The sequence below is a fragment of the Panthera tigris genome, chromosome A2, assembly GCF_018350195.1.
Source record: "Panthera tigris isolate Pti1 chromosome A2, P.tigris_Pti1_mat1.1, whole genome shotgun sequence".
NCBI classification, from domain to species: Eukaryota; Metazoa; Chordata; class Mammalia; order Carnivora; family Felidae; genus Panthera; species Panthera tigris.
Genome location: NC_056661.1, coordinates 98869376 through 98894252, shown reverse-complemented (window position 1 = coordinate 98894252; position 24877 = coordinate 98869376).

Sequence of the window (24877 nt, the reverse complement as noted above, 5' to 3'; positions counted from 1 at the left end):
GGGAAGTGTGAAAGAACCAAATGAGTTACATTACAGGAATAGGGCTCAATCCAGAGATTAGAGGTGCTTTGGTGGTAAGTGGGGACCCCCAGTGAGGCAAATCCATTTAATCTTTGATTACCACCTCTAGCCACAGTAAAATAACTGTGGATTTAATTTTAGTTTGAATCTACAACTCTAGGAAAATTATTTGTTTTGAATTTTTATCCCATACAGACTTTTAATAATCATTCTATAAAATAGTGTCAACCCTGCCCAAACCCATTCTCCACTGATGCTAGCACACAAAACACTGTAATAGAATGAAAGGCTAAACATCAGATTAGTTATAGCTACCTATGTGTCCAATTTTTCAAGGGAAAAAATTCCTACTGGTTTATAAACTGGGAAACAACTATTGTGATACTTCCCACCCATCTACCCCAAAGTAGCTGTGAACCAATTAATTGTTCATTTGATGTAGCAATTTTCACAATAAAGAATTCTGTGGAAATCTGCAGCTGATTCCCAGTGATACCCTATGAAACTCTAACACAAGTCCCAAAGGACACCGTTAAGGATTAGAAAAGTCTTCCTCTGTCTCAGGATGAGATCATCTACCTACACTAAGGCTTTAGTCTGTGTCCAACAGAAAACAGCAGCTAGCAGAAGTGTTAACTGACTAGCTAATTGTCCCCATCTAAGGTCTTTTTGCTACAGTACTTTTGCAGGCATTTCTGAAACATCACACCTATAATTGAATGGAAAACCCAGGACAAAATACTTTTCCCCATGGTAAATACTTGCTAGCAACTCTGGCCCTGTGATCCCACAAGACTTGGCAACAAAGTCCACTCACATATCCATTCTGGTCTCCTACATAGTTTCAGGGACCAGTTCCCCTTCTCCAGGAATAAATGGGCTCCCTTTTTCAGAGTTTCCAGAGAATGGGACTTGTTATTCTTTTGCACTTGAAATGGAATTTCACTTCAAGGACAGATGCCATAGTATAAGCTTTCTAGCCACAATGATTGTCATGGGCTGACTTACTTACAATGTACTCTTTGTGATTACTCAGTGATACTAAGACTTACATGTGATGCCTCCCTTCAGCATCCCCTTCTCTGCCCATCCTGGGAAAAGCAATGCTTGTTAGATGCTAGATAAGACACTCTTTACTGTTTCTGTCAAATATCATTCATTGGGGGTCAGTAATGTGGCTTGTGGAGATATGGTGAATTGCCTGTTTCATGGCACTAATCTGAAAGCATCCCTGAATTCAATTCAATAGCCTGTCTGCCAGACAGCTCTTGAAACCATGTAAGAAAAAAGAAATGGGATTCTTATCTGACAAGTGCCCTACCATGAAACTATGAGCATAAGGCGTTGACTGACTGACCAACTGATTAGTAGGTGGATTTTGTTAAAACCTGAAAAGCAGAAACATATTTACTGGGAGGAAAAAGAAAATGGCTTCATTTATTAAATCTGCCTATTTGTATGTTTCCTATTTTAATTGAGTTTTTTCCATTTTTGTTCAAAAGATAGATGGTTTTACACCAAACAAAACTGCAAAGTGAATTTATCTCTGTCACTCATGGCCCTTTCTATGTACTCTACTGCTCAGAGAAGCCACTTGTCTACATCATGTTCCTTGCGGTTCTCCCACTTTATCAACTGGACCCCTTCCCAGTTAAATATCATTTCAGGGGAAAATCTGATACTTTCACTCATATGGGACGTACAAAAACACCACCAGAAAGTAAGCTTTACAAGGACAGGGAGTATTCTTGATTATTTTATTCATTAGCACATCCCAAGCACCTAAAATGGACCTGGCACTTATTAGATACTAAATAAATACTTGTTAAGTGATGATGACCCAATTACCCAGAGGTAATTGCAGTTTTTATTACATATTCTCATGTGTGTGCATATCAGAGAGAAAGAAAGATCACATGGGCTACAGAAGCTGAAGGCTTGAAATACCTTATATCTCTTACCTTTATAGGTAAAAGTAATGTGTACAAGACAAAACTGTGGAATTTTCTTGGGGTGCCTGGGTGGCTCAGTCAGTTAAGCGTCTGACTTCGGCTCAGGTCATGACCTCATGGTTCATGAGTTTGAGCCCCATGTCGGGCTCTGTGCTGACAGCTCAGAGCCTGGAGGCTGCTTCGGATTCTGTGTCTCCCTTTCTCTATCCCTCCCTGACTAGTGCTGTATCTCTCTCTGTCTCTCAAAAATAATAAATGTAAAAGAAAAAATTAAAAACTGTGGAATTGTCTCTTCCATTGCCTATAATCTCCTGTTATTCTTAAGAGGAAGGAGAGTGCTGCCTCGGGGTACCCTTGTGAAGAGGTGAGGCCATAGTGTGAGAAACTACATGGCAACCATGCTGCAGACCTGTTCACACCCAGTAAAAAGATTGTGCCTGAAATTATGTCAAGGGCTGGACTCAGCCTTTAGTATACCATGACCCAATAGAGCGAAAGCCAAAACAAATCACTTAGAGGCTAAAAAAAAGTTTTACGGAAAAGTCTTTGGTACCACCTAGAACCTTAATTTTTGACATTGCCTAACTCTTCTTGGTTTCTGACTCAATTTCCCCTTGAGGTTTGGATTTCTATAACAACATCGGACAGAGCTCATGGTGTATCTCCTGTGATTCCCTTTTCCCCTCCCATGTCTCTGCTTCCCAGATTACAAATGTAACTGGACCCTGGTCATTCATGTGTGATGCTGTGCAACATATTCCAGGGCCTTGGCTCTGCTCCCACTCAGTGCAGGGAGCAGCAGGTAGGTGTAGTAATGTGGGTCTATTATCTCTAATTCCTGAGAAAACAATACTCAAAATTCTTTAAAATCTCATTTTCTTATAATTATTTGTAGGATGATCAATGACTTAAAATGTAAAAAGAAAAAGCATGTAAACAAAAGCTACTATAGTAAAAGTTAATAAGCAGAAAAATTTAAGACCTATAGGAATAATTCATAGTATGTTAACTCTTCTGTAAGATCTTCCCCAACCCCCAAAATGGAATATGGATTCTGTTTGCCCAGCATCACTTCCCTTGGTAACAGAACAATTCTTGCCTCTTAGGAGAACTGTCCCTGTCCCTCCCCTATAAAAGACTCATGAATAATACACATATGTCTGAAAGTAATGTAACCTTGTGTTTCAATTATACTTCAATTTAAAAAAATACACGTATGTGCTGTTCTGGTCTCACATAATCCTAGCAAACTTCAACACAGCATTTTCCAAGGAGATTCCATTTGCTTACTATTTAGTCTAACTCCATATGAACATCTCTTTGAGTTGGGGACTTGTTTTTTCTTTGCGTTCTTAGTGCTTATTACAGCAGTTGGCACGTAGTAGGCATTCAGTAAACGTTCGTTAAATTTACTGATGTTAAGTAAAACATCAGTAAATGTGATAAACAAATTCAGGAAAGATGGTGTGATGTTGCTGAGTTATAGGTAGAAAGAAGAAATATTTCATTCCTAATTTTCCTTTATCTTTTTTGGCAAGGAAAATGATTTCCAAACTAAGTGGTAGATGTAAATAGTAGGGTCGTGGTTCTCAAAATGTGGTTCCTGGACCAGTAGCATAATCATCACCTGGGAGCATGTTAGAAACAAAAATTCACAGGCCCCATCTCAGATCCACTGAATGAGAAACTCTGATTTTATCTATTTTTTAAACTTTTTTTTGAGGGAGACAGAAAATGCACACGTGAGCAGGGGAGAGGGACAGAGGCACAGAGAGAGAATCCCAGCCAGGCTCCGCACTCTACATATGATTCTGATAATGCTAAAGTTTGAAGACCACTGGTCTAGAGAGATAAAAGCAGTAAGATAAAAGAATATAGCATTTCTCTACTTTTTAAAGTCGTGTTGTTATTTTTTATTAATTTACATCCAAGTTAGTTAACATATAGTATAATAATGATTTCAGGAATAGAATTTAGTGATTCATCCCAGTACTCATCCCAACAAGTGTCCTCCTTAATGCCCCTCACCCATTTAGGCCACTCCCCCACCCAAAATCCCTCCAGCAACCCTCAGTTTGTTCTCTGTATTTAAGAGTCTCTTATGGTTTGTCTCCCTCTCTGTTTTTATATTATTTTTACTTCCCTTCCTTTTTGTTCATCTATTTTGTATCTTAAACTCCACATATGAGTGAACTCACATATTTGTCTTTCTCTGACTGACTTATTCCGCTTAGCATAATAGACTCCAGTTCCATCCACGTTGCTGCAAATGGCAAGATTTCATCCTTTTTGATCACTGAGTAATATTCCATTGTATGTATATACCACATCTTCTTTATCCATTCATCAGTTGGTGGACATTTGGACTCTTTCCATACTTCGGCTATTGTCGATAGCACTGCTACAAACATTGGGGTGCATGTGCCCCTTCAAAACAGCATTCCTGTATCCTTTGGATAAATACTTAGTAAGAACTCCTTCATTTTAATGAATGAATATATCTGCTCCTAGATACTTTATATTCCAGGGTGCTAAAGAACTGGCAGAAGTGGTTTTCAAGTTAACATTAAGTCTTTTGGGGACATCACAGAAAATAAGTAAGAGTCCTAAAGAGTCTTGATTTTAAAAGAAATGTGAGGAAGATAATTTTTGGAAATGTCTAAAATGTGAAGTTGATTTCTAAGAAAATTTTAGAGCTGTTTGCTAAACAGATGATGTGTGAGCATTTAGGAAACAATGCAAGGGTCTTGGACTCAATTTGGATTAACTAAGAAAATTGATTCCTCAGTCATTATGTGTCATTTTAATAGGGTTAAATACATTGTTAGTCCATAAATCCATTTCCTTTAACAGTAAATATGTCTAAGAATCTAATGATTTGTGTTCATTTGATCATATTTTATTTAAAATTTTTTTTAATGTTTATTTTTGAAGGAGAGACAGAGTGTGAGTGGGGGAGGGGCAGAGAGAGGGAGACACAGAATCGGAAGCAGGTTCCAGGCTCCGAGCTGTCAGCACAGAGCCCGATGCGGGGCTCGAACCCACGAACTGTGAGATCATGACCTGAGCTGAAGTCGGACGCTCAACCAACTGAGCCACCCAGGCACCCCAATCATACTTTATTTTAATCTTGTTTTGTTCTTTTGCATGTTTCTCTTCCCCACTAGGCTCCTTTGTAGTTCCAAAGGTAGCACAATCTCTGGCACATAATTTCACATTCAAAATGGTCATGTAAATTGAATCAAGTGATATCCTTGGGTAGAACATAAAAAATATAGACTGGATAATAATAAGTATAAATGAATTTTAGGCTGATTGAACAATAATAACCAGAGTATTAATGAATGTAATTTTATGTTTGGCACCTACTAAGTGTTTGTTAAACAACCATTAAAGAAATTATGTCAACATGAAGCTAGTTGAGTGTCACAACAATTTTTGGTCTGGCTTTATTCAATATTTATATAGTAGTCTGGATATAGATTAACTTCTGCCTTGCTTAATATGACTTATTTGAAAGATAACAGAGATTCAAATTTATCTCAGTGCCCTAGAAGGCCAGTAGAAAACCAAGCAGGTGAAATTTAATAGAAATAGATGTAAATAGGGTTTGGGGACAATTTGGCTCAGTAACAAATGAAAAATATCAGGTGACAGATATTTGGCCATTTTGCTTCCATTATTGATTCTCTATGGAAACTATCCCTTCCCACTCTTACTTCATGTGGTTCAGGTGGGGCTGAATCAACCCCTCAATTCTGAGAATTAACCAAGACTCATGCCTGGCCCACCAGAATATTCTAGTCTCCAAGTCAGTATGTTTAGTTCAGAGATAGGCTCATGATCTAAGACAGAGCAGTAATAATTAGTCTGGGATTTTTAATTTCATTATGCTCTGCTATTAGTTGTATATTCTCTATTTGAGGATGATGTGCTTAGGGCTGCTCATCTAAAACAGTGGCAGAGGTTCTTATGCTCATTTCCTAATAAAACTATACCTTAGCTCTTTTTAGATACAAGTATACCTAACTCTCAGGGTAGAGGAAGAAAAGTACTGGGAGGTGTGTGTGTGTGTGTGTGTGTGTGTGTGTGTGTGTGTGCACGCTCATGCATGTGTGACAGAGGGAGGGAGGGAGAGAGAGAGAGAGAGGGAGGGAGGGAGGGAGGGAGGGAGAGAGAGAATCACTTATGCCATCACATGAATACCTGAAACCAGACAAGTCTGAAATCTCTCCCTGGACACTTCATTTATACACAAAGCACACATAGGATGTGTACTGCACAGCCTGCACAATCATATGTTTAAGCAAATAAATTGTTTTTGTTTGACAACATGCAAAGTTCTATGTGTCTAAGAAATGAGGCTCATTACAAAGTCTGGCTAAGTAGCATCTACTTAAGAATCATCCTACTCTAGGTACACACTGAGGTCCATAAAAACATAGTAGAAGCCATGTAACTGGACTTTGGTCTTTTTCAGGAGTTTTGTCTTTACATTGAATTAGGTCAAATTTTGGAGCAAAGCTTCTTCTATCTCCTTTCCCTAACCCTCACTCCTCCCCATCTCTGCAAGAGGAGGGCAGCAAAATAATTTTTTGTCCAGAGCAAATTTCAGAGAGTGAGACAAAGAGCAAAGTGCTATCCTAGTTACCCTCTGAACGATTCATAAGTTGGATGCTATGAATATTTATAGGCCTGAAAAGAAGCTACTGAGAACGAGAGTGGAGAGAGGTGAGGGACCTATTCATCTGACATTAAGTCAACTTCAAATTTAGAGATTTAGAGAGGATATCTGAAGATTTAAAATAAGTGCCTCTTAAGCTTCAGTACATAACAGCTTACAGGACATTGTGATTTGGTCAGTCATCTGAGCAACTGCTCCTGCCCTAGAGACAGACAGAAGTGGGAGAAAGAAAAGGCAGTACGATCTGCCTGATAAACTCTGTCCCCTCTTTTTTCTTAATCCAAATCCCTGAGAATATCACCCTCATCTCTGAAAATTCCCAAACCCAAATCCCAGTTCTCTCTCCACCAAAATACCAGCCAATTGGACTTTTTAGGGCTCTCCCTATTTTAACAAATGAAAAAGCAAACTTCTGAGGTCCTCCTCTTAATTTGGGATAAGGAACTCCAAAGATGTTCATCTTAGTATCTTTCCTGACACCAAGTGCCATATCCATAACAGAAACTCAATAAATGTATCACAGATAAGGAAAACACTTTCTATTTGGCTAAACAGACTCTTGTAGCACCAATGATTTCTTAAAACACTTTAACAATCATCACCATTTTTCTTATTTTTACAGCCTTAATACATTTATTTCATTGAAAAGCTAGCTAGCTCTGGGGAGTTCAGGCCCCAATACGTTACAGAACAGGAATGATCTATCTCTGCCAGATATAGAAGGGACTCAGATTCAGAGGTTTGCAGTTACAAATGAATACAAGCCTCTTGGTGTTGAAATGCATTTATACTTGGCAAATCATTGCTTCTTGTTTTTAGAATAAAAGTTTCTTTAAAAGGCTCAAAAAGCTTCTTTGACATCAACCAGCTTATAAAAAACACCATTTTGATTATTTAAATTTAAATGAATCAAAAACACATGGGTTAAATTTCCCTTAAAATACATATGGTTTTTAAAATGAGAGGAAAAGGTGCTTGGCAAAAAAGCAGCTTGGGCTTTATTGAACCCAAAACTTTTCAAAAACAGTTTAAACTGCTTGATGAGCCCAAACCATGGTTATTTAAATTATGATTTTTAAAAAATGAAAGCCAAAAATATATTTAATAAAAATACTCAAATTCTGACCTTCTATAAAATATTATTAATAAACAATTTGACTTTAAGAGAGTTCATACAATTTACTTAATGGATTCCACAGACCTACAGAATTCTTTGAAATTGTTACCCAAGAAAATTACACATGGCCTAATACCTTCAGATGTGTTCTTTTTTGTGAGCTATAGATTATCTTTAGCCTCTTTAATGTATGGCAACATGCATTATTATTGGAAACATTCCCAGACAAACCTGACACTTTGTGAAGCTCTTTTAAGGACCTACTAACTGCTATGTTCTTTTGTCATCTATTTTTTTAATTGCAATTAATCCAAATTGCTTAGATGATACCATCCAATTCTCTTATCCTTCCCTACCATTCCCTTACCATCCTATTTCTTCCCCTCAACCAGAGAGTCTCTAAGAATATTTTCCCTAGGAATATATCCATGGCGTTAATTTCATAGATTCATCATAATTCAGGGAGAAAAAAATGCCTCTGTTTTCAATGGTCAGTGCCATTACCAGTCATTTATTTAATTTAATTATATTAAGTATAATTAAATTAAATAAGTATATACTATTTGTTGTGTTGGGTTAGGCCTACTGGTGGCACAAAGATAAATACAGACATTCAAGTTTTCATGGGGGTTCCTAAGTAAAATTTGAATTGCCCATAGGCTCTCAAAAATGGCCAAAAGTTAATCTGGAAGTAGACTCAGATTTCTGGTCTTTTCTACCCACCAACAGCATCCTCTCCCTATCTTTTCCCTGCCTCTCATCCTCCTAGTTTGTTATTGTTGAGGAGAAAAGAAACCTTTTTTTAAGTTTGAGTCATGTATCTGTAGGGCTGGCCAATACAAGCCCCAATTTGCAGAAATCACCACTATATATGATGTGCGTGGGGATGGGTGTATAATGTATATTTGTGTTGGGGGACAATGCATTATGTGGGGGGGGGTTTAGCTTAAGTTATATTGCAAGAATGAGAAATCTTAAAATCTCAGTGAGCTTGCAAAAAAAAAAAAGTTTATTTCTTGCTTCTACTATTCATCTGTCACTGGCTACCTGTGACTCTGCACATTATTTTCTTCATTCTGGGACTCCAACTGAAAAAAACAGTTCCCCACCTGGGACATTACATTGTCTGTGACAGAGGGAAAAGAAAGAGGGCAAAGCCACATGATGGCTTTTTTAAAAAATTTTTTTTTAAACGTTTATTTTATTTTTGAGACAGAGAGAGACAGAGCATGAACAGGGGAGGAGCAGAGAGAGAGGGAGACACAGAATCCGAAACAGGCTCCAGGCTCTGAGCTGTCAGCACAGAGCCCGACGCGGGGCTCGAACCCATGGACTGTGAGATCATGACCTGAGCCGAAGTCGGACGCTTAACCGACCAAGCCACCCAGGTGCCCCCATGATGGGTTTTAAAGCTTTTGCACAGATATGGCACATACCATTTTCACCCATGTTTCATGTTGGACAATGTAAGTCACCTGACCAGGTCTGACATCAGTTTCCATAGGAGGGGGGTATTTTGAATAATGACATTCCTACCACACTATATGTAGACCCAGCTGTGGTGTCACGGTTAAAATACGACCCAAAGTATATCTTAGGTCTGTTCTTCAAAGAGTTTGCTAATTTATATTTTAAAACTGTGTCAAAACTCCTTCTAGGGTTAAGTCAATGAGGTACTATAGAGCTGGTTACTGGACACTTTTGTACAGGAAAGGATATCTTCTTAGACAATGGCTTTCCCACTAGTTGTTCCATACTATGTTGCTGTAGGAGATTTTCTATTTGTCATCTCCAGTATCCTATCTGAACATGAATTTTCCCCTTAACAAGCTTAAATTCAATAAATTTAGAGTAAATAAAACACTAGACTAAAAAACCCTCTACATTTCCAATGTTGCTAATTTAAATTTTCTCCTTGAGAATCATTATTATGCCTAACTGAAATTATTTTGTTTACACTAGTCTTTAGATACTTCTATGAGATTGTTTTTCTAAAGCAATAAAAAGTACTCTTTTTCCCCTTTTCCCATAACTCAGCAAGGTTTAACTGATTTTATCCATTTGCCTTGAAAAAAAAAACCTCATCTTTTTGGTTTAAACCAAGTATAGAGAATTTTAGCCCCAAAGGAATATTTTGGAAGACAGTTGTATCAACAAAAGAAAAAAGAACTTGGATTAGAAAGACTTTTCACATTTAACTACAACAAATCCAGCTAGTTTAGGGCCATAGAATAAATACAGAAAATATTAGTTTGTTCTTAGTGATGATGATGATGATAATAATAACAACAGCTAACAATATATGTAACACTATCAATAAAACAGCTAACTTTCATTGCACACTTACTGGGTATAGTATATTATTTCATTCAATCCTTATATCAGTCATATGAGGTACCATTATTCCCTTATTTTACAAAACAGAAAATCAAAGATTTGAGAGATAAGAAAAGGCAACCAGGGCACCTGGGTGGCTCAGTCGGTTAAGTGGCCGACTTTGGCTCAGGTCATGATCTCACAGTTAGTGAGTTCAAGCCCTGCATTGGGCTTTGTGCTGACAGCTCAGAGCCTGGAGCCTGCTTCAGAGTCTGTGTCTCCCTCTCTCTCTTTCCCTCTCCTCTTGCACTCTGCCTCTCTCTCAAAAATAATAAATAAACGTTAAAAATATTTTTTAAATAAAATATTTTATTTAAAATATTTGAATTTATTTAAATTTTTTAAAATTTTATTTATTTTATTTTTTATTTAAAATTATTTTTTATTTTATTTATTTTATTTATTTATTTAAAATATTTAAATAAAATATTTTATTTAAAAAATATTTTTAACGTTTATTTATTTTTGAGAGAGAGAGAGAGAGCATGAACAGGGGAGGGTCAGAGAAAGAGGGAGACAGAGAATCTGAAACAGGCTCCAGGCTCTGAGCTGTTAGCACAGAGCCTGACGCGGGGCTCGAACCCATGGACTGTGAGATCACGACCTGAGCCGAAGTCAGACGCTTAACCGACTGAGCCACCCAGGCCCCCCATTAAAAATATTTTAAAAACTGCAGCTAAATTTGCACAGTGAAGGAAACCACCACCAAAACGAGAAGGCAATCTACTGAATGGGAGAAGACATTTGCGAATGATGTATCCTATCAGGGGTTAATATACAAAATATATCAAGAAGTTATATAGCTCCACACACACACACACACACACACACACACACACACACACACACACCTTCAAATAATCCAATTAAAAAATGGGCAGAGGACTCGAATATACATTTTTTCATAGAAGACATATAGATGGCAAACAGACACATGAAAAGATGCTCAGCATCACAATCAGGGAAATGTAAATCAAAACTACAATGAGATATGACCTTATACCTCTCAGAATGACTAGAATAAAAAAGACAAGAAATAACAAGTGTTGGTGAGGATGTGGAGAGAAAGGAACCCTCATGCACTGTTGGTGAGAATGTAAATTTCTGCAGCCACTGTGGAAAACAATATATAGGTACCTCAAAATATTAAAAATATAAATAACATATGATCCAGTAATTCCACTACCAGGTATTTACCCAAAGAAGATGAAAACACTAATTCAAAAAGATATATGCATCCCTATGCTTGCTGAAGCATTATTTATAATAGTCATATGGCAGAAACCTGTGTCTATCAAGAGATGAATGGATAAAGAAAATGTAAGATATTATGCAGCCATAAGGAAGCATAAGATCTTGCTTTTGTGACAACATGGATGGACCTAGAAGGTATTATGCTAAGTGAAATAATCAGACTGAGAAAGGCAAATACCATACGTTTTCACTCATATGTAGAATCTAAAAAATGAAAAAAAGGAAGAAACAAGAAAGGAGAAACAGGCCCATGAGTACTGAAAACAAATTGATGGTTGCCAGAGGGGAGGAGTCTGGGGGGATGGGAAAAATGGGCAAAGCAGAGTGGGGGATACAGGCTTCCAGTTATGGAATGAGTAAGTCACGGGGATAAAAGGTACAGCACAGGAAATATAGACAATAGTATCATAATAGGGTTTTATGGTGACAGATAGTAGCTACATTTGTGATGAGCACAGCATAACACATAGATGTACTGAATCACTATGTTGTATACCTGAAACTAATGTAACATCATGTGTCAACTATACTTCAATAAAATAAAATAAACTTTCCAAGTGCCTACCAGTTGATTTATAATTTAATAATGGAAAACCTCACCTCTAAAAAGCAAACAAAGAAAGAAAATTAATTAACTTGTATTTAAAAAGAGAGAGAAATGCAACAAATATCTTAAAGTTAGTATATGGCTGAGTAGGTCTAACTCACTCTAGAATCTAAAACTAACCACTAGCCCAGTGGTTCTCAAGAGTGATCCTCTGGAGCAGCTGCCACAGCAGCAGCAGCAACAACAGCAGCCACATCTGGGTACTAGCTAGAAATCCACATTTTTGGCCCGCATAACTAGGAATTCTAGGGGTTGGTTCAACAATCTGTGTTTTAATAATGCAAACCTTTTGGGTAATTCTGAAAGTTTGATACATACTATATTATTCTATGCTTCCTCCACCAATACTTTTTACCAAAAACTTTGTCTTCCAGCTTTTTACTTTTTTATTGAGATATACATACAGAGTATAAACAGTATAAAGTACACTGTCTCCGGATTTTGGCATGTCCAAGAATTTTTCTTTGTTTGCCAGTTTCTATGACTGTTACATTGTTTAGTGTTTGATTTTGTTGCCTTTCTTTAAAGAGGGTTTAATTAGTTATCATAGACTGTTAAATTAGTTGCATTTTATTTTAGTTTCATCTTTATGAGACTTGTTTTTAAGAATTTTTAGAGTGGGTCTAGAGTAGTTGTTACTGGATAGTTTAGTCCCACTGTAAAATAGGTGACCTTTCTGAGATCTCTACTGAATGTTCCAATTAACTAGTGAGGAATCTCCAATTTGGCTGGTGCAAACTCAATTCTAAGCCCTGTGTAAATTCTGAGTAGTTTGGCTCATGGCTTTTTTGTTCTTTTCCTGAGCTCAGAGGGTTTTACCCTTTGTGTGCAGGTCTTAGTGTTCAGGAAAAACCCAAGGGGGAACCTATATAGATTTCTGAAGCTTTTTCAGTTTGGCTGCCTCCCCTCTGGAATTCTTCCCTGCAAACTACCAGCCACCTCAGATTCCCCAAATTCTCATCTCTAGCTCTTCAATTCAACAAAGCTGCTGTGCTCTCTGAGAACCTTCTTCCTATTCTACAATTCAGATTGTGCCTCAAAGCAGTAAACTGAGGTGATCATATGGACCAGTTTATTTTCTTTCTCTTGGAGACCACAGTCCTTTACTGTCTGTTGCCTAGTGTCTGAAAAAAGAAAAAAAGTTCATGTATTTTGTGAGGTCTTCCATGTGGTTTAGATGAAAAGGTAAAGCTAGTGCCTGCTACTCCTTCATGGAGGGTAACAGAATTTCGCCATACATTTTTATAAAGTCATTGACAAGCTGATTACAAAACTAATTATAAAGGCAAAGGACAAGAATAGCAAATATAATTTGAAAAAGAGAAAAAGTGGAAGACTTATACCACCTCATTTCATGATGGACTATAAAGCTACAATGTGGTATTAGTACGAGAATAGACAATGCTTTCTCAGTGGGAGTAATATCACCACAAGGAGGTAGAAATTGGCTCTTGGAAGAAAATATTCTTATTCTTTTCTTGTATAAAGCATAGGTATACCTAGAGTACATAAATTAATACATAATATACCTCTGATATTAAAAGTTCATGGGGGAAAAGGGCTATTAGGAATAAAATGTCTAGAAAGGCTCATTAGAGGGGTGATAATAAAAAGGTTGAGAAACATTGGAGTAGACAGATAAACAGAACAAAAGAGAAAGTCCAGAAATAGACTCACATATAGCAGTCAATCAAATTTTAGTCAAGCCACTAATGAGGAAAGTCTTTTTTCTTAAGAAGAAATAATGCTTTTATTTCTTTTAAATGCTTATTTACTTTTGAGAGGGAGGGAGGGAGAGAGAGAGAGAGAGAGAGAGAGAGAGAGAGAAAAGGAGAGAGAGTACACACACACACACACACACACACACACACACGCATGTGTGAGGGAGGGGCAGAAAGAGGGGTGAAGGATCCAAAGCAGGCTCTATGCCATCAGTGCAGAGCCTCAATGGGGCTCAAACTCACGAACTGTGAGGTCATGATCTGAGTCGAAGTTGGACTCTTAACAGACTGAGGCACCCAGGTGCTCCATGAGGAAAGTCTTTTTTAACAAATAGTGAACTAGAGATTCATAAGGATGCAAATGAGCCCCAACTTCTATCTTCTGCCACTCACAAAAATACACTCACATTCACTCATAGTTCAAAAATAAAACTTGGAAACCTAAAGTTTCTCTAAGAAAACACTGGAGAATATCTTCGCAAATTTGGGAAGATAAAAACAAAGATTTTTTTGTTTAGAACACAAAAGTACGAACCTTAAAAAAATATTGATAAGTTAAACACTTCATTTCCTCAAAAGACACCATTAAGATCAATAAACAAGCCACAGTCTGGGGAAAATGTCTCAACATAATTTATCTGATGAAGGAATCATATGCAAAAGATACAAAGAACTCCTACAAAGACAATTAAAAGAACAATAACAAAAATTGAGCAAAAGATGAACCATGATTTAAGTAAAAAGGCAAATATAATAAAAAGAACAAGAGAAGATGCTCAATAGCATGAGTAATTGTGAAAATCTAACAAAACACTCTTTACCCTCACTAGAATTGTTAGAACAAAAACGACTGACAGTACCAAAATGCAGGCAAATGTGTGGAGCAACTAGAAAGGACTCTCATGCATTGCTCTTGGAAGTGTAAAATGGAACAAGCCTTTGGAAAACTGGTTTTCAGTTACTCATAAAGTTAAGCATACATTCATACTATGACCCAGCAATTCTACTCAGGTATTTACCCAAGAACAATGAATACAAATGTTTACAGTAGTTTCTCAACTGATGGTGAATCTTGACATTCCCATGCCCCCTAATCAAGGAACGCTGGCAATGTCTGGAGACATTTTTTATTGCTACAACTGGGAAGTACCACTAGCATCTAGTAGATAGAAGCTAGGGATCCTGCTAAAAACCTTATGATATACAAGGTAACCCCCAACAAAAAGATTTTCCACACCTAAAGTCAATAGTTCTGATTTGAGAACCGTAGTCTGTACAAAAAGTTGAAAATGAATGTGTTTTTCAAAAAATGAATGTTTAAAAAGTACCCTTATTCATAGTAGACCATAACTGGAAAATCCCAAACATCCATCAATAGGTGACTGGATAAGCAAGTTGTGAATGTATGAATAGCAATCTGCAATATAAAGAAGCAAGCTACCAAAATATACAAAAATATGGATGAATTTAAAAAGCATTTTGTGATTAAAAAAAAACAAGATGTAAAAGAGCATATCTATTTGATTCCATTATATGAATGTCTAGGAAAGAGAAAACAGGAAGCAGATCAGTGGTTTCCTGGAACTGCAGGGAAAGAGTAGTGATTGGTTGTAAAGTTGCATGAGGGAACTTTGGGAAATGATAAAAATGCTTTATATCTTGATTGTGGTGGTGGATACGTTGGAGTCTACTTTTTTTCAAATTTATTGAAGAGTACACTTAAAATGTGTGCATCTTATTACATCTTAATTGTGCCTCGATATAGCTGATATTTAAAAAAGAGTCCCAGGGATTGCATTGTATTTATAGGCCAATTTGGGAAGAATGAGTATCTCAAAAATATTCAGCCTTCTAATCCACAGGTATAGTTTATCTCTCCATTTATTTAGTTCCTTAATTTCTCTAAGGAAAGTTTTATAATTTCTAGAGTAAAGTTATATGTATATTTGCTAGATTTATTACTAGTCATTTGATATTTGATGATGATATTATAAAAGGGATTTTAAAAAATCTCAATTGTTGTTATGTCTGTTTGCTTTTAACTTACAAAGCTGTGGAGAACTGATGATAGGAGATTTTAGAATGCTGTAAATAGGTATGGCAGCACTATTTCAAAAACGTGGATGAAGAGACCTGGTCTTTATATAAGAGGTGTTCCAGCAAGCATTATGCATTATATTTTAGACAACGTCTGCTAGGTTTCCAGCACATTTACTACCAGAGTGTATTATGTTACAACACTTGTATAGTGAAGTGGACTCACTAAGACCATGACATTTTGTATGGTAGTCATGGAGGTTACGTATCTCCCTTCAAGAAGCAGCTTGATTCATCTGCAGAGATGTTAACAGCTTCTAGCTGCAGAGGCTTCAGTATTCTCCTCAGCTTTTGAGCTGAGGCCATGTCTTCCTGGGAAGTCTTCACCCAATGACTAGGCATGGCAAGGGTGTTACGGCCTGGCCACTCTCCCTAACTTGGCCTCCACTAGCCAGTTATCTGCACTTGGAAGCTCTGTGCTGGGTTGGCCAAGACTTTGTTGGATTTCTATCATGGTCTGAGGCTCTTCCTTCTGAATTCACTTTCCCCAGGCCCCTTTCCTTGTGTAAGCTGGTGTCAGAACTGTGAATTCACTGTGAAGGCTTTCCCTGGCCAAATCAGCTTCCTCCCTCCTTTATCTTTCCTCACATGTATTCCTCCTCCACTCCCTGGTCTCCCAATACTATTTGAACTCCACTTTATCTCAGCATCTTCTTCTCATAGGATGTAAATGACAATTTCATAATACATTTAAAGAAATGAGGATCTTTGCTTCAGTTATCCCTGGTATCAAGCCTACCAAATTTTAATATTTCTTTTACACTCGAGGCCTTTTTCCTCCCTTGAACGTAGAAGCTTTTCCCCTTCTTAAGCATTTGTATCCAACTGCATGGCACATCCTACCTCAGTTCTGGGGTTACTGTGTGAGATTCCTCCTCTTTTTCCAGAAGAAAGCTCTGAAAGGTTCTTACTCACAGATTACAAATCTCACCCAATGAGCTTGTCTTGCACATGGATCCTTTGTGCTCTTCCCAAAGACTACATTTTATATTATCAGTGTGTCAATTTATAGCTGCATAACTCCCAAATTAACATCTCTTCCCATCATACTACAAAACCACTCTCTCGTTGGTGGGAAACACTGTTGAGTTTTCTTTCATCATAGAAAGGTTTTTTGTGTTTTTTTTCCTAAAAAAAAAAAAAGTACTGCCAATTCTTTATGCTTGGTTTGAGTTGTAAGGCTAAGATTAAGAAGGGGGGAAAAGCAGTGTTTTTCTCTTCAAAAGTTCTTTCTTTAATGGAATATGTTGTTTGAAGGCTTTTGTCCAAGTCTCTGGGGTCTATAGAGTAAAAGATTTCTGGATTCCTCATCACTCATTGATTTTTTAAAAATGCCTGAGACATATAGTGGTTCCTATTTAGACTCTAACAACATTGCCATGCTCTCCTTCCATTCCTGTGTGGTCTTTTCAGGAAAGAGTAATTGCCCTGTGGCTTCCCCTCTACCATTCATTCATTCAACAAATGTTTATTCAACGCCTACCGTGTGCCAGGCATTTTAATGCATATTTCACTTTATTAGACAAAATACAACTAAAAAGCAAAATTAAAGCATTGCACAATCATCATGTGAATTTTAAAACTTGTAATAAAAGAGGTTTTTTGTTTTGTTTTATACCAACAGGTCAATGGGAGGTTGTATAAAGTGGGTGGTAGGGAAAGGAGAGTTAGATAATCTGTTGTTCTCTTCATGTTCTGTAGTGTAGTAGAAGCTTCTAGCTAACATGCATCTCAAAATTCACTTATCCAAATGGAGCTCCTGATATGCATATCCCAAGTCTCCTTCTCTCACAAAATCCCCCATTTTAGTAAATGTAAACTCCACAGTTGGCACTCAAAAAAGATTTGTTAAGTGAATCTAAGATAATATTAGCAAAATCCCAGAGTGGAATGTATTTTGCTTTTTTATTGTTTGTATACCACAATTTCAAAATCATCTCTTTGTTTTTGTTTTTAAACAAAATGAAAATCAATGCTTTATAAAACTTATATGCATGTCACTTTATACTATACTTAGAAGTCCTCCTGATTCCATAATTCTCTCAGGAACTCCCAATATTTAATTCTCATCATCAAAACCTTTATTCCAGCCCATCTGTGATGGTCTGAATGTTTGTGTCCCCTCAACATTCATATGTTGAAATCCTAATGCCCACGTGTGGGTATCAGGAGATTTGGTCTTTGGGAGGTGCTTAGATCATGAGGGTGGAGTCCACAGGAATGAGATTAGTGCCTTATAAAAGATATCTCAGAGAGATCCCTCACCCCTTTCTGACTTGTAAGGACACAACAAGAAGTCTGCAACCTGGAAGAGGGCCCTCACTCAATGCTGCCGGTACCCTGATCTCAGACATCCAGCCTCCAGAACTGTGAGAAATAAATTTCTGTTCTTTATAAGCCACTCGCTCTATGATATTTTGTTAGAGCAGCCTGAATGGATTAAGACACTATCTAAGACCTTTAGGTTTTGCTTAGTTTTTTTAATGTTTACTTACTTTTGAGTGAGAGAGCGAGCAAGTGAGGGAAGGGCAAAGAGAGAGAGAGAGACAGTGACAGAATCTGAAACAGGCTCCAGGCTCTGAACTGTCAGCACAGAGCCTGACGTGGGGCTCGAACTCACAAGCCGTGAGATCATGACCTGAGCCCAAATGGGATGCTTAACCAACTGAGCCACCTAGGCGCTCCTTTTAGGCCTTTGTTTAGACTTATTTCTTTGTGGCTGTAGAATTGGCACCTCTATGAATTATTCTCTACTCCAAACTGAATCATTCCCCTAACTCTTCCTCCAGGGTTGGATTCACCAATTCTTTAGTCAGCTACACTGTGGCTCTTTTGTCACTCATGCTCAAGATCTGTACCCTTTTGAGTGATAAAGTCTTTCTTGAGCACAAGCTTTTGTAACTCAGAGACCATTCCAGTGAGACAATGGGGAAAAAAAAACACACACCCCTTCTTACTTGTCACCACAAACTGGCCTCATAATTAACACAATGAATGGAGTTTGCTTAATATCATGTAGAAACAAAAGGTAAAATTCATGCCAAAAGCACACACATAAATATTGTAAAGTAGATCCATCTACATCACCACTGCCCTTGCTTAGCCCCCCTCCTCTCCTGACCTTTTATAGCAGCCACCCTAGTAGTCCTGTCTCATAATAATCTCACACTGCTTACAATTACCTCAGAAAAAAATATAGATTCTTCTGGGTGGCATAGAAGGCCTTTCTTGATCTGGCTTCTACCTGTCTGTCCAGCCCAATTCACCACCTAATCTTCCCTGGCCTTGTATTTCAGATTCTGGTTACAAAACTAACTAGAGATTCCTAAGTAGACCACAGCCTCCTACTTTATTGTTTTTGTTTATGATGTTTCCTTTGTCTAGACTATCCTTTCCCACTTTACCTACATGACTCCTATTCATCTGGGGGAGGCAGTCTTTGAAGGGCCTCAACATAGAATATGCCTCTTCCTCATCATCAGTTCCGAATAAATTGAAAAAAAAAAAAAGGATGACAGGGTTGGAGATCAAAAGAACACTCTACTTACTGTGGGAGGTGAGATTTGAGGTCACGGCTTTAAATCTGTGAAGATATAGTAAGGATGCTAGAGTTGGGCAGCTCACCATCCTACTGAAGCAGCGCTGGGTGGGACTAAGGTTCCCCCATGACCAAGGAAGACCTTACCCTGGTGATGAAGGCAGATGCTGGTAAAGCGCTGTCACATGTGTACCCTGAAGGCAGCAGATCCTAAGAGGAAAATAGAAACTTAGCCTAGTAAGCCCAGGGATCTTTTGTAAACTTTCCAATCAGGCCAGCCATTTCATTTCTTCTGGGACAGAGTAAATAAAGAGGCAAGGAGAGGCCAGGAATATGCTTTTAAAGATCTTTATACATGGACACTAGAAGTGGGAGAAAGGCAGTCCCATCTAACATTCTTCAGGCTTTGTTTCAATGTTTATTCCTGTGTGTCTCCCTCCCTAATTTTTGCTGAGATTTAGAAGCTCTTTCCCTAGTGGTTTTCAACTCCTAGTTGGAAGGGGATTTTCAACTTCCCTTCCCCCCAAAAGGGGGACATTTGGCAATATCTGGAGACATTTTGGGATATCTCAACTGGGACTGGGGGTGCCACTGGCAGTTAGTAGGTAGAGGCCAGAGATGCTGCTAAACATCCTACAATGCACAGGATAGCCCCCAAAATAATTATCCAGCTTAAAATGCCAAAGCTGAGAAACCTAGCCTAACTTGTACTGCTCCTAATTTGTACTTTCCTACCCTTTGTCCTTAAAGTCCCCAAAGGCACATTATGTGTTTCAGTTTTGGATTTCCAGTATCTACTAGGTGATCAAAAAACACTTGTTGAAAGACTTAATGAATGAATGAGCCAGGTCATAAACATTAAAACTACAATAAAATAGTCAACCAACCCTCTGGATGACTTAGATATCATTTATATCCTAGGACTGCTAATGTAGAGGCTGAATGCATGGAGTCTGTAAACTTCTAAAATTCCATGTAAAATGGTGTGTATTCATATTTGCATTTTTCTGAGTAGAAGGCCTAGATTTTATCAGATTTTGAAAGAAGTCTATTATTCCAACAATACTTAAAACCACATTTAAAACACTAGTTAAAAAAAATTATACTATGAGAATCATTGCATCAGCCCCTCTTTCTAGGAAAGGTTTGGCCATACCTGTCTGTCATGAAAGGATTACTTTGTGGTTCTGACTCATTATACCCAAATTTAAGAACCACAAGTGCTTTTTTTATGCCTTGAGCCTCCTGCCTTTGACTTTCTCATTGTACTGTTATTGTTCATGACCCTTAGATCAGATCACATTTGCTGTGCTGACACATAGGTAGTCTTCAAATATTGTAACCTGAGTGTTTTCTTAATCTTATTCCATTTTATTTCCAATTATGCATCAATTTTTCAGAAGCACACTAAGTTTTAATCGGAATGCTAGAAGTTATCTGCACAGTGCAGTCATTTTAAAGATGACAAAATGGATGCCCAAAAGAGATAAATCAACTGTTCAATATCAGGACTGCAAGGGTCTCTTGTCCTAGTTCAGTGGGCTTTTTAGCATATCAACTAATGTTTTAACTATCATGACTACCTATTTTAAGATGTGATCATAGCAAAAATCAAATAAAAAAAAAGGAGGGAAAGAAAGAAGATAATACAATAAACTAGAAATAATTATTGACCTTGAAACAAACCCCAAAGAGTCCCTTGCACAATATGTCTTAACTTATAGTTCTTGGAAAATAAAGGTTGCTTGGGATGTTCTCTATTCTTAGGTGAAAACAGAACTTAGTACCAGACTACAACAGGTCCACAGGGCTGACTATACATAGAAGTCTGGCTTGAATAGGTCTAATGATCTGGGGTTTCATATCATGAGTTCCAGAGGGCAGGAAATGCATGTAGAATGGAAGTCAAAATTTTGATCAGGTAAACTATTTGGCAGCAGGGGAGCAGAACTTCGTGCCTACCAGGAAAAGACCTGTCTCACCTAGTATTAACACTGCAATTCAGAATCAGCTCCTCTGCCATTACAGACATATACAAAGGATTTCCCGTGAGGAAATGGAAACATCTCTTAAACCTGGTTGTTGTTGTTTTTAATTATTTTGGCCATCTAGTAGCTATGTAATCTTCAGCTAAATACCATTTCTAAGTCTCAGTTTCCTCATTCGTAAAAAAGATGACAATAATGGCAGCCACCTCATAAAGTGCTTGCAGGATGCTCAGCTATTGAAAGTTCTTAATAAATATTAACTATTAACATTTGAATATTTTAATGGCATTGTTTTGGAGAGTAGCAATACTCCAGCTAACTTATATAAATTCAGTTTCTTGGGTAGTTAATAAACTCTGCATGAAAATTGAGCTTTCTCTTTCAATATTTTTGATGAAACATCTTCTTGACATTTTAGACAAGAATTTTACCACTGAGCAAGAGAAGTTTGGGGTTTAATTTCATGTTGGTAATCTACTAATCAAAATTGCTGTTTAATTACCCGATTCTTCAATTAACCTGCACAAAGAAGGTTCACTACATGGAGTGGGTATATTTTGACTAAATTAATTTGAATTCTATTTTATCTTTACAAGTTCCTTTTCAGCATTTAATATTATTGATTCACTAAGACTGTAGGGAGTAACTGATGTGGATGTGGTGCTGATTGGGCACAGAAATCTGTGTAAGGAGAAGATGAAAATAAAAGCACAAACCAGCTTAACTGCCTTAATTGATTTGGCTAGTTGTTAAACACAAAAATAAACCCTTCCAGTGAAGGCTTTAAAAACATTTTTGTCTGGCTTGGCTCCTTCAGAGGGTGTGTGTGTGTGTGTGTGTGTGTGTGTGTGTGTGTGTGTGTTTACACCCTGTATTTGGGGATTATGGGAGAATCTGTGTCAATGGGACAAGGCATTGGCACTTTTTTCTTTTGGACTCCAAAACACAGTTGTGTTCATTACACTCTTGGTTCCTAGCTCTATGCAGATCTTTTCTCTTGTTTTATTTCTTTTTTCTTTTCCCTTTCAACCCCAATGCCCACTCCTTCACCAATAGAGAGGCACTCTGATTTGCTTAATATGTCCCTGGATATGCACATACCTTTGAAAACTGTGTCAATATGTGCATTGTTTTTGTCATTTAACATTATTTTTTAAAGATCTATCCATGTTGCTGTATGTACACCGAGAATATGCTTCTATTTGCTGTACGATATTCCAAATATTCATTTGCTACATTTTATTTATACATTTTCCTAGTGATTGCACCTAGGTTGCCCCAAGTCACTCTTATCACATACGATTTAATATGAACATCCTCATATGTAACTACTAGGGATCTCCAAGAATATCTTCTGAGGTATAGACTCAAGGAATGGGACTGATAGGTCAGTAAATAGAGAATATATATATGTATATATAAAATTAATATAATACATGTTTTTATATATCTGTATACATATGTGTATATCTGTACATGTATTTAAATATAAGTAGTGACAGACTACTCTCCAGAATGGCTATTCCTGTTTCCATTCCTACCAGCATTGCTCCGGTTTTCCTGTTTCCACGTACATCTCACCAATACTTAATATTATCCTATTTCTAGTTTTTGCATCTCTGATCAGTAAAACATGACATTTCATTGTTTTAATATTATTTTTTTTCCTCTTGATTATCAGTGAGGTTGAGCATTTCTTTGCACATTCATTGGCTATCTTCCATTTTGTGTATCACTTCTATAGCCACGGTTCCTTTTCTCTGTATTTTCATTTTTTTAGTTACTAGGCACTCTCTTTAGAGCCAGTAAACATTTTTCCCAATGACCTCTCTATTAGCCTTGTCTATGGTGCCCTTCACTGCGTAGTAATTCTTAAATTTTACATAGTTGTAGCCATCAATTTTGGGCAGTATTGTGTGTACTTCCTTGATCAAGAAGCCATTCCTCAGGATGAAGTTAGAAAACATTCCTTTACATCCTATTTATTAGCTTCATGGTTTAATATATAAGCTTTATACTTTATGGTGTGAAGGAGAGCTACTTTATTCTTCTTTATATGGTAAACCAGCACAGTCAGAGTCATATGTTAAAAATCTGTTTTTCTCTACTGCTTTGTAATGCTTCCTCAATCATATTCTAGTTTTTATATGTTTATGGTCTATTTATAAGCTCTCTGTTTGATCACACTGGTCTCTTGTTTATTCTTTGCCAATACCACATTGTTTCTATTGCTAAGAGTCAGAGGTATATCTTACTGTCTGAGGTGAATCATCCTGCTTTGCTCTTCCATTTAAAAATTGTCAGTGTGATGTGGGGACTTTTATTCTTTCATACATTTTATTACCAGTTGGTTAAATTCCTAAAAACACACTGCTATAATTTTATTAATATTTTCAGGCCAACGTTGAAAGAAAAAAATGTCATTTTATTTACTCAGACTTTCTTTTTACGTTCTTTTTTTTTTTTTAATTTTTTTTTTTTTTAATTTTTGAGAGAGAGAGACAGAGCACAAATGTGGGAGGGGCACAGAGGAGGACACAGAATTCGAAGCAGGCTCCAGGCTCTGAGCCACCTGCACAGAGCCTGATGCGGGGCTCGAATTCACAAACCGTGAGACCATGAATGACCTGAGCCGAAGTCAGACGCTCAACCAACTGAGCCACCCAGGTGTCCCTCTTTTTAATTTTTTAAAATATTTTTATTTATTTATTTCTGAGACAGAGAAAGACAGAGCATGAGTGGGGAAGGGGCAGAGAGAGAGGGAGACACAGAATCTGAAGCAGGCTCCAGGCTCCCAGCTGTCAGCACAGAGCCCGACACAGGGGTCGAACTCACAAACCATGAGATCATGACCTGAGCCAAAGTTGGTCACTCAACCGACTGAGCCACCCAGGTGCCCCTAGGTGTCCCTCTTTTTAAATTCTTAATACAGCTCTAAAATTTTCCTTGAAGATTTGTTCATTATAGATTTTAGTTCTTAGGCTCTACGGTTTTGAATGTTACTATAAATGGTATCTCCTTCCTATTAATGTTTTTTGGCTAATTATTGCCAAAATTGAAAGTTGAAATTTTTAAACTAATTTTGGCAAATTTGTCAAACTCTGTCAAAATTCCCAATACTTTTATATTTGTCTGCTAATCCCTTTGAGTTTTTTATACAGATACGAAAAATAATAGTTGTTGTTCCATTTTAATCTTATACCTCTTATTTTGTTTCTAATATTATTGTTTGGCCAGCATTTCTAGTATTACACCAAATAATGGTAAGCACTGCAGCCAACCTTCAAAACTTCTCTATTCAGGAGGCGCCAGGGTGGCTCAGTCGGTTAAGCGTCTGACTTCAGCTCAGGTCATGATCTCACAGTTCCTGAGTTTAAGTCCTGCATAGGGCTCTGTGTTCATAGCTCAGAGCCTGGAGCCTGCTTCAGATTCTGTGTCTCCCTCTCTCTCTGCTGCTCCCCCACTCATGCTCTGCCTCTCTCTCTGAAAAATAAAAATAAACTTAAAAAAAAACCCAACTTC